Below are 13967 nucleotides of genomic sequence, written 5' to 3'. Positions count from 1 at the left end.
TCTTATTGATTGTACCAAACAAAAACAGAGAATGTTGGAGACATTCAGCAGGTCAAGCAGCATCTGTGGAAGTGATAGTGCAGATGTGTTCATGATACTACATGTTCCTTCTCCTCTCACTTTTATACTTAAGGTCCACAAATGAAATATTATTGTAGAGATAGTTTTACATTATTATGCTGGTATTTTAAAAATAACACCAGATGTAAAGGTTAATCGAATGTTTTCAATGGCAAATATGTAAACAAATGTGTTATTAGATAGTCATGAAAAATCAGAATTATGGGAAGGGGACAAGAAATTTCTGAAAAACATTTTCTCCTTCTAAATTCATCATTAGCATTTCCTCCAGTTTATTCGTTACATCTTTTTATCGATTTTAGTCCTTGTTGTTATCTTCAGGCTACCTTGTTTGCTTGGGTCACATATTGCATTATTCTTATGTAAAATAATGTTCATAAATAATAAATAGATAATGTATTATTTATTAAAAGAAAATGAAATATCTCACTTTTATATAATGCTCTGTCATATGTCTTCTGGGCTGCTTGTCCTAGGGATTAATCCTTTATTCCTGAAGATTGAAGAGCAGCCCTTGAACTACAACAAACTAAGTTTACATGCATGTAAAAGGCTCCATGGCACCAGGGACTTCTAGCCACCAATTTATTCCTTAGAATGAGAAAACAAACCATCCAAGCACATTCATTTGCGCTAATTGACTACACAATAGCCATGTACTTAGTTACCTTCGGACTGTATTTGTTAATCCTGAGAACATTAAAAGACATTAGAGAAATGCAAGTACTTTCTTGCTATTTTTCAAAGTCTCTTAATACCCATTTTAAAGGTATATATTTTTGATGATCATTTATGCACAGCAAAGATGCTAATAATAAGGAATAGAACATCTTTGACTACTCAGGGAAAGGGACAGGCATCTATGGTAAATCCATGTTACGTTCTCTCTAAGGTGAATGTATCCTTCCTCAGATACATTGGTAGGACTGAACATAATTCTCTCTATGTGGTCTCACTAGTGATCTATACATCTGTGGTGTAACCTCTAGCATCCTGCATTCTAATTCTCGTAGTCACACAGCACAGAAACAAGCCACCATTGCTCACAGACCGACCTTTCTTGATGTACAAGAAAAAATGAGTGATTTTTTTTGGTATCATTTGCAACATTGCAATCCATTGCCACAATTTTGCTCATACACAACTAATATACCTTTGTAATTTTATGGTTCTATCTACATTGCTTACAATATTGGCTGGATTTGTGTCATTGACAAATTTGAATATGGGACACTATCCCATCACCTGGGTTGTTAATAAATACAATGAATAGTTGAGATACCGACACAGATTCTCATGGGATACCACTAGTACCATCCTGCCAATTAGAGTATCTACAATTACACCCATCCCCTGTGTCCTGCCAATAATCTGCCACAATTCTTTCTTGTATGTCTCGGTATCAAATTTTCTTCAGTAATTCTCCTTTGAGATTACTTGGGATGTTTTTGCCTTATTGTTAAATGTTATGTGTTATTGTTGAGGTTAAAATGAGAATATATCTCCCTAAAAATTTGCAACTAAAAGTTCTGAAGAACATTAGTTACTGCTAATGATTATAGATTCTCATAATGAAATTTTCTTTAATGTGTGCCAAGGTGTGGTATCCCATGAGAATCTGTGTTTGTGTCTGAACTATTCATTTATATACAGGTATATTAGCAATGTAGATGATGGGCTAGTCACATATTCATATTGTCAATGACACAAAGCTAGCCAGTATTGAAAGCAATATGGATAGAACCATGTGCCATAATCATAATACTGCTTGGTGTTGGAATGAGACTGCTATAACACATTTCACACCCAGTTCTTATACCTGGCAAAGAACCCGAGGATGAATTAAGTCTCCATAGATGAGGCAACTCTATATCCCAATCCCAGTTACCTCATTGTTCATTTATTATTGAGATGTCCTTTTGCAGTGAAAAATTTAAATAGAAATCACATAATAGTAGATGGATTTTAAAATCTAGGGCACATATAAAGTAAATGGACTAATCAGGAAACTAATATTAAATTAATTGAATCTTAAAACCCTTGCATTATGGAGTTTTATAGTGAAAAATACAAACAAGAATATCAAAGACGTTCCCTTCAACACTTGTTTTGCACGGATGACATGAACTCACAAATTTAAAAAAAATCTTTCTTTTTAAAGCACCAAGTCACATTGACCGAAGTGTTATATCTTACACCATGAGTTTGTGTTTCAATCCCCATGTCTCCAGTCACATGCCATTTATTTTCAAACTGCCCTATTTTGCTTTTAGCCTTGAATATTTAACAGATGGAAGGATATATCTTGTAACTATTTCCAAATATTATGTGGTATTCTCACCAGAGCTGCAGAGAAGATGAATCATTACAACAATACCTCGGAGCAGCCCAAGCTGTAACTAATGAACAAAGAACATACAACACCGGACAGGCCATTCAGCCCACCATGTTCTGCTGATCTTGATGCCAATTTATACTAAATGTCCTCTTCCTGTATATCATCCATATCCCTCCATTCCCTTCATTTTCATGTGTCTATCTAAAAGCCTCTTAAACTCCACCAAACTGCCTGCTTCCACTACTACCCCTGGTAACCCATTTCAGGCAGCTACCATTCTCTGCATAAAAAATTTGCCCCTCACATTGCCTTTAAACTTCCCCCTCTAACTTTAAAAGTATGTCCTCTGGTATTTGACATTTCTACCCCGGGGAAAAGATTCTGTCTACCATATCTATGCCTCTCATAATTTTAAAAACCTCTATCATGTTTTCCCTCAACCTCCGATGCTCTAGGGAGATCAATCCAAGTTTGTCCAACCTTTCCTTATAGCTCATACCCTCCAGGCAACATCCTGGTAAACCTCTTTTGAACCCTTTCCACAGCCTCCACATCGTTCCTATAATGAGGCGACCAGAACTGCACACAATACTCCAAGTGTGGTCTGACTAAAGTTCTATATAGCTGCAGCATGACTTCCTTACTCTTAGAGGCAACACCCCTACCAATGTAGGCAAGCATGGTGGCATATGCCTTCTTTACCACCTTATCCACTTGCGTCACCACTTTCAGTGAACTATGACTTGGACCCCAAGATCCCTGTGTGCCTCAATGCTATTAAGGGGCTTACCATTAACTGCATACTTTCTCCTTTCATTTGACCTCCCAAAGTGCAACACCTCACAGTTGCCTGGATTAAACTCCATCTGCCACTTTTCTGCCCATATCTGTAACTGGTCTATATCCTGCTGTATTTTTTGATAGTCCTTTACACCGTCTACAACTCCACCAATCTTGGTGTCATCCGCAAACTTGCTAATCCACCCATCTACATTTTTGGTATTGGTATTGATATTGGTATTCCGTTACATTAATGGCCAAGAGATCCATCCTATTTAAATGGAAGGATCCTATACCTCCTACCACATTTCAATGGTTTTCTCAAACTATAACATGTTTAAACTTAGAAAAAATTAGGAATGGTACTGTTGATCCTTCGCTTAAATTTGAGGAAATTTGGAGCCCATTTATTCAGTATTTCCATATGATGTAAGCAGACCTTTTTCGAATCCCTTTCAATAACCTTCTATTTGAATATAGAGCAGTGGAGCTAATGACATAATAATGTTTTTTAACTGAAGAAATTACAGTCCAGCTTTTTTTTGAAGTTTTTGGTTTGCTTTTGTTTATTATTATTTTTTTAATTTTGGGGTTCTCTTTTCATATAATCAAATTTCTTTTCAAATTCTTTTGTATCATGTACATTTAGTAAGAGATTGGGAGGTTCAGATTATATATTTTACTCCATGTTTGTATACGTCAATTATTACTATTGTAATCCCGATCTCTTTGCACCATGTGTATAATCACTATTATATGTATTAATTTGAAATTTAATAAAAAGATTGAAAAAGAACAAAAAAGTATTGGTTTATTATTGTCACTTGTACCGAGGTACAGTGAAAAGTTTCTCTTACAAACCGATCGTACAGGTCAATTCATTACACAGTGCAGTTACATTGAGTTAGTACAAAGTGCATTGATGTAGTACAGATAAAAACAATAACAGTACAGAGTAAAGTGTCCCAGCCACAGAGAAAGTGCAGTGCAGTAGAGTGCAAGGTCACAACAAGGTAGATCGTGAGGTCATAGTCCATCTCATTGTATAAAGGAACCGTTCAATAGTCTTATCACTGTGGGGTAGAAGCTGTCCTTAAGTCTGGTGGTACGTGCCCTCAGGCACCTGTATCTTCTACCTGATGGAAGAGGAGAGAAGAGAGAATGTCCCGGGTGGGTGGGGTCTTTGATTATGCTGGCTGCTTCACCAAGATAACGAGACGTAAAGACAGAGTCCAAGGAGGGGAGGCTGGTGTCCGTGATGCGCTGGCCTGTGTCTACAACTCTCTGCAGTTTCTTGCGGTCCTGGGCAGAGCAGTTGCCGTACCAAGCCGTGATACATCCAGATAGGACGCTTTCTATGGTGCATTGATAAAAATTGGTGAGTGTCAAAGGAGACATGCCAAATTTCTTTAGCCTCCTGAGGAAGTCGAGGCGCTGGTGAGCTTTCTTGGCCGTGGCATCTATGTGACTTGACCAGGACAGGCTGTTGGTGATGTTCACTCCCAGGAACTTGAAGCTCTCAACCCCCTCGACCTCAGCGCCATTGATGTAGACAGGTGCATGTACACCGCCCCCTTTCCTGAAGTCAATGACCAGCTCTTTTGTTGACATTTGAGGGAAAGGTTGTTGTCATGACACCATTCCACTAAGCTCTCTAGCTCCTTCAACTCATCGCTGTTTGAGATACGGCCTACGACGGTGGTATCATCTGCAAACTTGTAGATGGAGTTAGAGCAGAATCTGGCCACACAGTCATGAGTGTATAGGGAGTAGAGTAGAGGGCTGAAGATGCAGCCTTGTGGGGCACCAGTGCTGAGAATAATCATGCCGGAGGTGTTGCTGCCTATCCTCACTGATTGCAGTCTGTTTGTTAGAAAGTCAAAGATCCAGTTACAGAGGGAGGTGTTGAGTCCTAGGTCTCAACATTTTTATCCAAGTCATTGATACATATCACAAACAACAGAGGTCCCAGCACCGATCCTTGCAGAATACCACTGGTCACAGACCTCTAGCCAGAATAACAGCCCTCCACCCCTACTCTTGGTCTTCTATGGGCAAATCAGTTCCAAATACAAACTTGCAATTCACCCTGGATCCCATGCATCTTTATCTACTGAATCAACCTACCATGAGGAATCTTATCAAATGCATTACTAAAGTCCATTTAGATAACGTCCACTGCCTTAACCTAATCAAGCACCTTTGTCACCTTCTCAAAAAACTCTATCAAGTTTGTAAGGCATGACCTGCCCCACACAAAGCCATGCTGACTGTCCCAAAGTAGGCCATGCTTTTCCAAATGTACATAAATCATATCCCTAAGTTTCCTCTCCAATAGCTTCCCTACCACTGATGTGAGGTTCACTGGCCCATAATTATCTGGGTTATCCCTATTTCACTTCTTGAACAAAGGCACACACATTTGCTACTCTTCAGTCCTCTGGAACCTTGCCTGTTGCTAGTCAGGACACAAAGCCCCAGCAATCTCCTCACTTGCTTCTTTCAATATTCTGGGATATATGCCATCAGGTCCTGGGTACTTATCCTCCTTAACACTTTTTAGAAGACCCAGCACTACCTCTTCCTTAATCTCAAAACATCCCAGCACATCAGCATGCCCCCTCTGTTTTCACTATCCTCCAAATCCTTCTCCTTGGTAAATACCAATGCAAAGTACTCATTTAGTACCTCAGTCACTTGCTCTGACTCCAAGCACAAATTCCCTCCTTTATTCTTGGACCTACACTCTCCTTAGTTATCATGTTTTTCTTAATATAAGTATAAAATGCCTGGGGATTCTCTTTGATCCTGCTCTCCAAGGACATTTCATGGCTCCTTTTGCCCTTCCCAATCACCTGATTGTGCACTTTCCTGCTATCTTTATATTCCACAAGGGCCCAGTCTGATTTTAGCTTCCTAAACCTTATGTCTGCTTCTTTTTTCTTCCTAACTAAATTTAGGACCTCTCGGATCATCCAAGTTTCCTTCACCTTACCATCCCTGCCAGAACATGCCAATCCTGAACTCTGATCGGCTGGTCTTTAAACAACTCCCACGTCAGAAGTGGACTTGTCCAACAGCAGCTGTTCCCAATCAGTGCCCCTTAGCTCCTGCCTTATCCTGTCGTAATTTGCCCTCCCCCAATTTAGTACCTTCCTGCAAGATCCAATTTTATCCTTGTTTATAACCATCTTAAAACATAATGAGTTGTGGTCACTATTCCCAAAATGTACACCCACTATTAAGTCTGTCACCTGGCCTGGCTCATTTCCCAAAGCTAGGTCCAGTATGTTCTCTCCTCTGGTTGGACTCTCCGCATACTGTTTCAAGAACCCCTCTTGTATATAATGGTAACAACACTGGCTGCAATATGACGGGCTGCAATGTTGTTGGAGACAAGAATAATATTTGTGAAAAACTGGCCAATGGTATAACTTGCCAGACTTTTAAGCGAAGGTTTAAACCCTTGCTAAATAGAAATTTTTGCAATGGATTATGTTTTGGAATCAATTAGTCCCATTGCCAAGAAATGAACTAAAGTGAGTCTGTGAGAGGGGGAAAAATGACAAAGTCCTTTATCTGAACACGAAAGTCAAAATCATGGAAACTTACCTAAAGTTAGGAGATGTAAAAATTTTGTTCAGGCAACATCATGCATCCTGTGCCATGAAGCAATAAGATATTCATGTTCCACAAAGATGTAACAGCATCCTTACTACTCTGGTGATGGTTGACTATATTTCCGTGATAACAATCAATTAAATTGGATAGAAAGAAACTTATTTAGAAATATTCACTCTTCAAAAAGAAGAAGCTGTGATCTTCAACACAGTGCTTGTTATTTTAAAATAGTGTTATATTACCATTAGGAAAAGTTTCCTTTTCTCTATATTAGTTTATAAAAACCCAACAGCAAGAGCAATAATTTATAGCTGAGTACTAATAGAATATGCACTATTATTTATTTTTATACCACTTAACATTCATGATTAGAAAGACCCCCATTAATCTATGTGCCAAATCTCCAATGTAATTTTTTTCAGAAGCAGCTTTACCACAATTCTCATTGATAATTCAATTAACATTAAGATTGATGAACTCAAATCATTAATAGCATAATTGGAATAAAAAGAAAATGCAGCTGTTTCTTTGAGGTGTGGGCCACACGACTTTTCAATCATTAATTCAACGTGAGCCCTGAATTTGCTGTGTTAACTGTACTTTCACAATCTCCATGTGCACTTTCCCTGCACTAACTCTATGGTAGGTGCACTAATCTATAAAAGTTATTCCATAATGTGACATGAAAGATATTCTAGTGTAGTTCTAATAATTGGTTACTTCAAACATCCTACAATTTTAATCTGTAGCAAATTGAATAGGAAAGTATGGTATGGTATGGTAGTTTGTGTGCCTTTTGGCTGTGTAATGATCTGGACAAATGCTATAGTCCAGAACCAATAGCACAATTAGGCTACATAATAAGATTGGATACGCAAATTAAAACAATTTAATTAAAGTGAAAATGTTATTGCCCAGAAATGTGAACTAAAATATAGCAGTTAACTGCAGACTAAGATCCTTAGACATGGATGTATATGACGATGTGTATGTATGAGTTCATGTAAAGACAAATTTATTTCACATATAAATATGCTACATATTAATACAAATTGTACAGAAATCCTATTCATATAGCTAAAATGGTATTTGTGACTTAGACATCAATGCAATAGCTTAGCTATTATTCTTGAAAACAACTCGCTAATGGATAAAAGATCCACATCACTTGAGACTGCCATGGGAGTCTTACTTGACTCAATGACAGCACTTTTTACTTTGATTCAGAAGGCTGTGGGCATAAGCTCCCCTCCAGGACATGAGTGTATAATGTAGGCTGACACATCAGACCAATAATCAGTGTGGTCTGATTTTCAAATGGAAGGCTAAACCAAACATCTGTCTCCCACCTCAAATGGGACTAATGGAACTTTCAAAGAGCACGCACAGATACAATGGTTTGAATGGCCTCCTTCTGTTCAATGTAATTGTATGATAATAATGGTGACAGCACATTAAAAAGTAAAGCTGTTCATTGATTTTAAAATGGTTTGGATAAGCTTGAGGTTGAGAATTATGCTCTATAAATATATTTTTTTTGCTTCTTGCAAAGAATGGTAACATTAAAAACAGAAAATTGCTGTGAAGGTTAGAGCAATTTGATTCCTATATTTCCAACTGGCAATATTTTGGTGCTAGTATTAAAATAAAAAGCATAGGTTGCCAATTGGAAAATCCAGGCATGAAAGTTGAATGTGAATACTTCAAGGCAGAAAGTGATGATATTAGATCATTTACATGGTGCCTAACAGATACTAATTTTTGCAGCTGTAAAAATCATGATCCCAAGGTATACTGCAGACTCTGTGTGGAATGAGATAAGCTTGTGTTGATCCCTTTATTTTTAAAATTGAACCTTTTCAAGCAGTTGTCATTTTCCCATTTTGAATGAAATATGTGTTTAAAACACATTTGTATGAAGTTTATACAAATAATATGTATAAAAATCACAAGTATTTTAAAGATATTTTAACTCAATGCTTGGAAAGATGAGATATGATTTGTTAAAAAAAACTAAATTGTTTTTTTTAAGTTGGTTTGAAGCCTTGTCTAACTGTAAGCTTTGTTGTGGGGCTGTGGGTTTGAGGGAGATGTATTCCAGCTGCCCCTGAATCGGAATTGCATGCTGACAATTAAGCTGTCTGCTGTTGCAGGCAGCTGCTGTCTCAGATCAGCTCACAATAGAAAGGAAACACTGCATGTCTGGTTTCCTCTGTTCACAGTGTGTTCATCCTAAAAGGGGTTGTGCTTCAGGATTTTTCACGCTGGAGCTTTCTAATCTTAGCCAAATCATCAGAAAACAGTGTAAAATGGGAGGCTACATACTTCTGGAGAGAAAATCAGAGGGCAAGTCACTTCAAGCTTTTATCTCATTATGCATATAGTAAAGAAATTGAGAATTTATTTATGAAGAAGAAGCAGAATGAACCAAAAGGTTTAAATGGCTATATTCCAGTCCAACTGCCTTACAAATTTTTCCAACTGCACTAATTCTGTTCTTTATTATTTTGAAGACATTTTTGTAGTAGAGATTAATGGCACTAATGTACAAGTTTATACTTACATTACTGTCTTGCTCCAGATCCTGAGTGCCTGTTTCAGTAGTCTGGGCATGCAAACAATGAGTCTTCCCCAAGGGGTATGCCTCTGAAAATCTCAATGAGTACATAAATTTAAATTATTAATACAAGTACACTGCACCATTAATGTTGAAGATATTTTACAACAATTCCCAGAGCCCCGTAATCCCATCAAAGACAGAGGGTAGTGGTGGGGTGGAGTTTCTCTGACTGGGGGTCTGTGACCAGTGACCGCAAGGATCAGTATTGGGACGTCTGTGATTTGTGATGTACATAAATGATCTGGACGAAAATGTAGGTAGTCTGATTAGTAAGTTTGCAGATGTCAGGAAAAGTGGTGGAGTTGTGGATAGTGATGAAGGCTGTCAAAGGATACTGCAAACTTGCCTCCTACATTGGTCATGATTATGGCACCTCTGAAGTCCCGTGCCACATCATCCTCTTCCCACATGTGGGAGATGATTGGGCCTATACTCTCTAGAGTTCAGAAGAATGAGAAATTATCTTATTAAAATGCACAAAATTTTAATGGGGCTTGGCAGGATAGACGCCCTGACAAGGTCCTTGAGAACCAGGGATCAGAGTCTCAAAATAATGGAATGGCCATTCAGGACTGAGCTGAGAAGAAATGTCTTCACCCAAAAGCTAGAAACTCATTGGAGTACCTTCTCCAGCTGTTTGGACACTGAGTATATTCAAGACAGAGATGAATAGATTTTTGGATATGAAGGAAATCAAGGGATACAGGGAATAGGAAAGTGATGTTAAGGTAAAAGATTACCACAACCATACTACATGGCAGAAAAGAATTGAGAGGCTGTATATCAGAAAATGCTGGTCAGGTCAGCAGGTCAGGCAGCATTTGTGGAGAGACTGATAAAAGGTCAATATTGTGAAACTTTAACTCCATTTATCTTTACACGTTGTCCTCTTAAACATGCTCAGGGTTGATGCTATTCTAACTCAATCTGCTGGGAAACATGTGATACATCACAGATAGTGAAGTTCCTTTTAGCTGATCAGACAAATCATCAGTCAGAGGTAAGCGATATCTGCCTACCTTTGCATCTCTGTTGAACAGTCAGAAGATGGAGCCTTGCTTCATTTTCACTGCTCTTCACATTATCCTCTTGATCTGTTCCCCAATGCAGGTATGAAGGATGGTGAATCATTCCTTAAGCCTCACTGTATCACTTCATTTCCTGCCTGCACCTCACTGAAGCTGCAATACCAATGTCAATTTTCATTGACACTATTACATTCATTGTTTACTGTTGCATAAAAAGACTCAGTACTATTCTTAGCATGAGCAGTCCATAAAACCCATCCAGGAGACTCCTTCTTCACTTGGTTCATTTCTACAATTCCTTTTACTATACTTTCCGATAGGCTTTGCACTGTTTTGTTGCCTGAATTTGCCATGCTCATTCTTTGATTTCAAGGAAACTATTAACATGGCAAACAGACTCTATGTTTGCTCTAATTAGTTTAGTTTTGTGTGTTTCCACAGTGATAAAATCCTCCCTTTTCCTAAAGATGCTGAAAAGCCAGGCCCATGTGAACAGGCTGCACATGCTGGGAGATGATCCAACTTCTGTGCTTGCTTGACCATTATCTCCACTACCTGCACAAGAGCAAATGCTTGCCTGAAATTCATTTTCTTCTCCCTAAGCTGTGTTCTTTGAGTAGTCACATCCACAAACTATGTGATCCCACAATACCTCCTCCAAAACTACAGTATCATATTGGCAGCATTCAGAAATTTGTCTCAAATCTATGACAAAGTCTGCAATGGTTTCACCTGGACGCTAATTAATTCCAGCTGCTAATTAAGCTTGTACTATTGAACTACAGGACCAAGGGGTGGGTACACTATTTTTCAACAGGTTCAATCAAGTACTCAAATATCTTGTCTCCTGGTTTGGCTGGAACCAGCAAAGTTTTCACTAGTTTATACGTCTTATATTGAAGCAAGATAGGTTTTATCTCTACTGCAATCAAGCAATAAGCTGTTCTAACACAATATGTACCATATGTTAAATCCATTTTTACAGAATCTACAGTACCAAATGTCATCATCCTGACTTGTACTTTGTCACAACATACCTGATGCAAGCTCAAAACTACACCAGTGAAATTCAACTCAGTCGGGTAACTGTGCTCTTCCACAGCTCTGGAGAAAAGAATCCCAAAATTTCATGAATGCAAGCAACATCTACTCCTGTAAGCATGCTGGTCAATTTTCCTTCATCCATCACTGTCATCAATTATCATGACAACACTGTTATATGCAGACATCTAATAACACCACTCACAGTTCAGGAATTAAACATGCAATTTCTCTGTGCAAAGCCATTTCATTTTGTATCATTATCTAATCACTAGAGGGAACTTACCTCCTCAGCAAGGGATGACAAAGATGTCCACGTCACCTCTATTTTATCAGGTGAAATGACCACCATATAATTTGCTCTACTATCGCCATCAACTTGGCCCCAAACCATCAGCATTAACAGAAACAGTACCCCTGGAGGATCAATATCAAAGCTCTTAAAGACCCCCTAAAGGTAGTTCTTCATAACTCACAATCAACCTGCAGAAACCAGGGAATGTCCATGGCGTATGGACTGTCATGGAGTGCACCATAATTGGCACTTGTGAAGAGACTCTTGTCTACTCTACTAAAAAGCAGGACTGCTTTAACAAAAAATGCCATGAGATAAAGGAGCTAATGAAATACAAATGTAAGGCATTCCAGGATTGGAAGCTCCAACATTCCTCAAAGAAAAAGGAACTGCTCTACAAGCACTTTGACTTCAAGAGGCCCAGTCAAAAACCCTGAAGAACAAGGGGATGGAAAGAGCACAGAAAATTCAGCAACTCACTGACAGCAATGACATGCACAGGGTCTTCAGCACATTCAAGGTGATCTGTGGCACAAACACCCAAGGCTCCACCATGTGAGAGCCAAGAATAAAGGGGAATGTTAAGGACAGGTAGACAATAAATCCCTGCTGGAAGGAATGCTTCAAAGACTTCCTTAACCATGACTCTGTGCTTGATGTGAGGGGCCTTTACTCCATTCCACAGCAGTCTATTCAGCCCAGCCTTGCTTTCGCTCCTGACAACAAGTTGAAAAGGCCATATCCCAACTAAAATATAACAAGACCTTGTAAGCTGACAATATCCCTGCTAAAATTCTAAACTCAGTTATGGGTCAATTATGAATCAACAATTTCATTACACACATCTGGGAAGAGGAGAATATACCAGGGGATCTCAGGAAAACCATAATGACTAGCTTTAAGAAAGAAGAAAAATCCAACTATGTTAACTACGGAGGGGCTTCCCTGCCACCTGGCGTAATGTAGCTTTGGTCCATCTGGAGGTACAGTGAGTATGACCTTCACTGTATGACTACTCCAAAACAAATGCAGGGAGCAGCATGAACCACTTGTACATGGCCTTTTTCAACCTCATCAACCTGTGACTCCATCAACCAAAATGGACTATGGAGCACTCCTCAAATTTGATTGCCCTCAGATTTCACATTTTAAATTTGCTTCATGTAACCATGTAAGCCATGTCCTAACCAACAGATCCACAACAGAGCCAACCTTAGTGAAGAATGCTGTCAGAGGAAGATACATCATTGCCCCTACACATTTCTCAATCTTACTCACTGCAATGGTTTTGGTATTGGTAGCTATGGGTTTATTATTGTCACATGCACCACCTCCAATAAACATCCACCTGGAGTGGAGCTAATCAAAACTAATGGAAAACACTTCAACCCATGGCATCTACACTCTGAACCAAGCTTACCCAAACCTCAGTAGTTGAGTTGCATTAGGTGGATGACACTTGCACTTGCACATGTTAGGAGGCCAAGCTCCAAGCCATTCCGTGACATTCATCCCAAAAGAATGAATTATAATACATGAGAAACTTGGAGGAGCAAGGAAGCTTAGGCTTCATATGTGGAAACCAGTAGCTGATACTGCTACTTAATGTCATAATGGGCAACTAAAGCTCATGCTTTTCTGCCTTCTTCTTCTGACTTCCCAGTGAAACATTTAGCTCCCTGTGGAAATATTGTTTCAGTAATATTCATTAGGAAAGGGTAATAGACATTTTAAGGCTCTTACCTCTTTAAGTGTTAGTTGGATAACTTTTTCTGGGCTACAAAACTGTAGAAGCTTCTAGAGACAATCTGATAAATCCATTGAAATAAAAAGTAATGGTTGTTGGAGCTGCTGCGTCTTGGTGAGTTTGTCAATACTTTGCACCATAGTTAAATGGAAAATCCAAATACCATGTACCTTACATAGAATTCCATGATATCAATCAGCAGCCTTATGGTGTGATATCATTTTCTATTAATAATTATTTCTGGTTTGTACTCCAATGCTCTAATGACTGCATCCCATGATAGTCTGTCATGCTCTGCATATGAGAAGGCCAGTCACAGCTGCAAAGCTTCAAGCTAAATCTTGTTGTCTGCCAAGGTCAATGGGGAACATGATGTACTTCAGCCCCCGGGAAAGACAGCACCAGTCACTTAATTA

The 13967-nt window shown here is 38.8% G+C and overlaps 1 long non-coding RNA gene across 1 annotated transcript; it reads right to left on the bottom strand.

Annotated features, from left to right (window-relative positions):
• Window positions 1–6846: 6846 nt before the first annotated feature.
• Window positions 6847–10605, bottom strand: LOC127577413 (uncharacterized). Its single transcript, XR_007957373.1, has 3 exons — window positions 10460–10605; window positions 9384–9474; window positions 6847–6933 (listed from the first exon to the last, which is right to left on the bottom strand). It is a non-coding gene; the product is annotated as an uncharacterized LOC127577413 (long non-coding RNA).
• Window positions 10606–13967: the final 3362 nt, after the last annotated feature.

Source organism: Pristis pectinata, chromosome 13 (assembly GCF_009764475.1).
Source record: "Pristis pectinata isolate sPriPec2 chromosome 13, sPriPec2.1.pri, whole genome shotgun sequence".
NCBI classification, from domain to species: Eukaryota; Metazoa; Chordata; class Chondrichthyes; order Rhinopristiformes; family Pristidae; genus Pristis; species Pristis pectinata.
The sequence above is the reverse complement of the archived record's forward strand: the minus strand, read 5'-3'. Positions and strand labels throughout refer to the sequence as shown.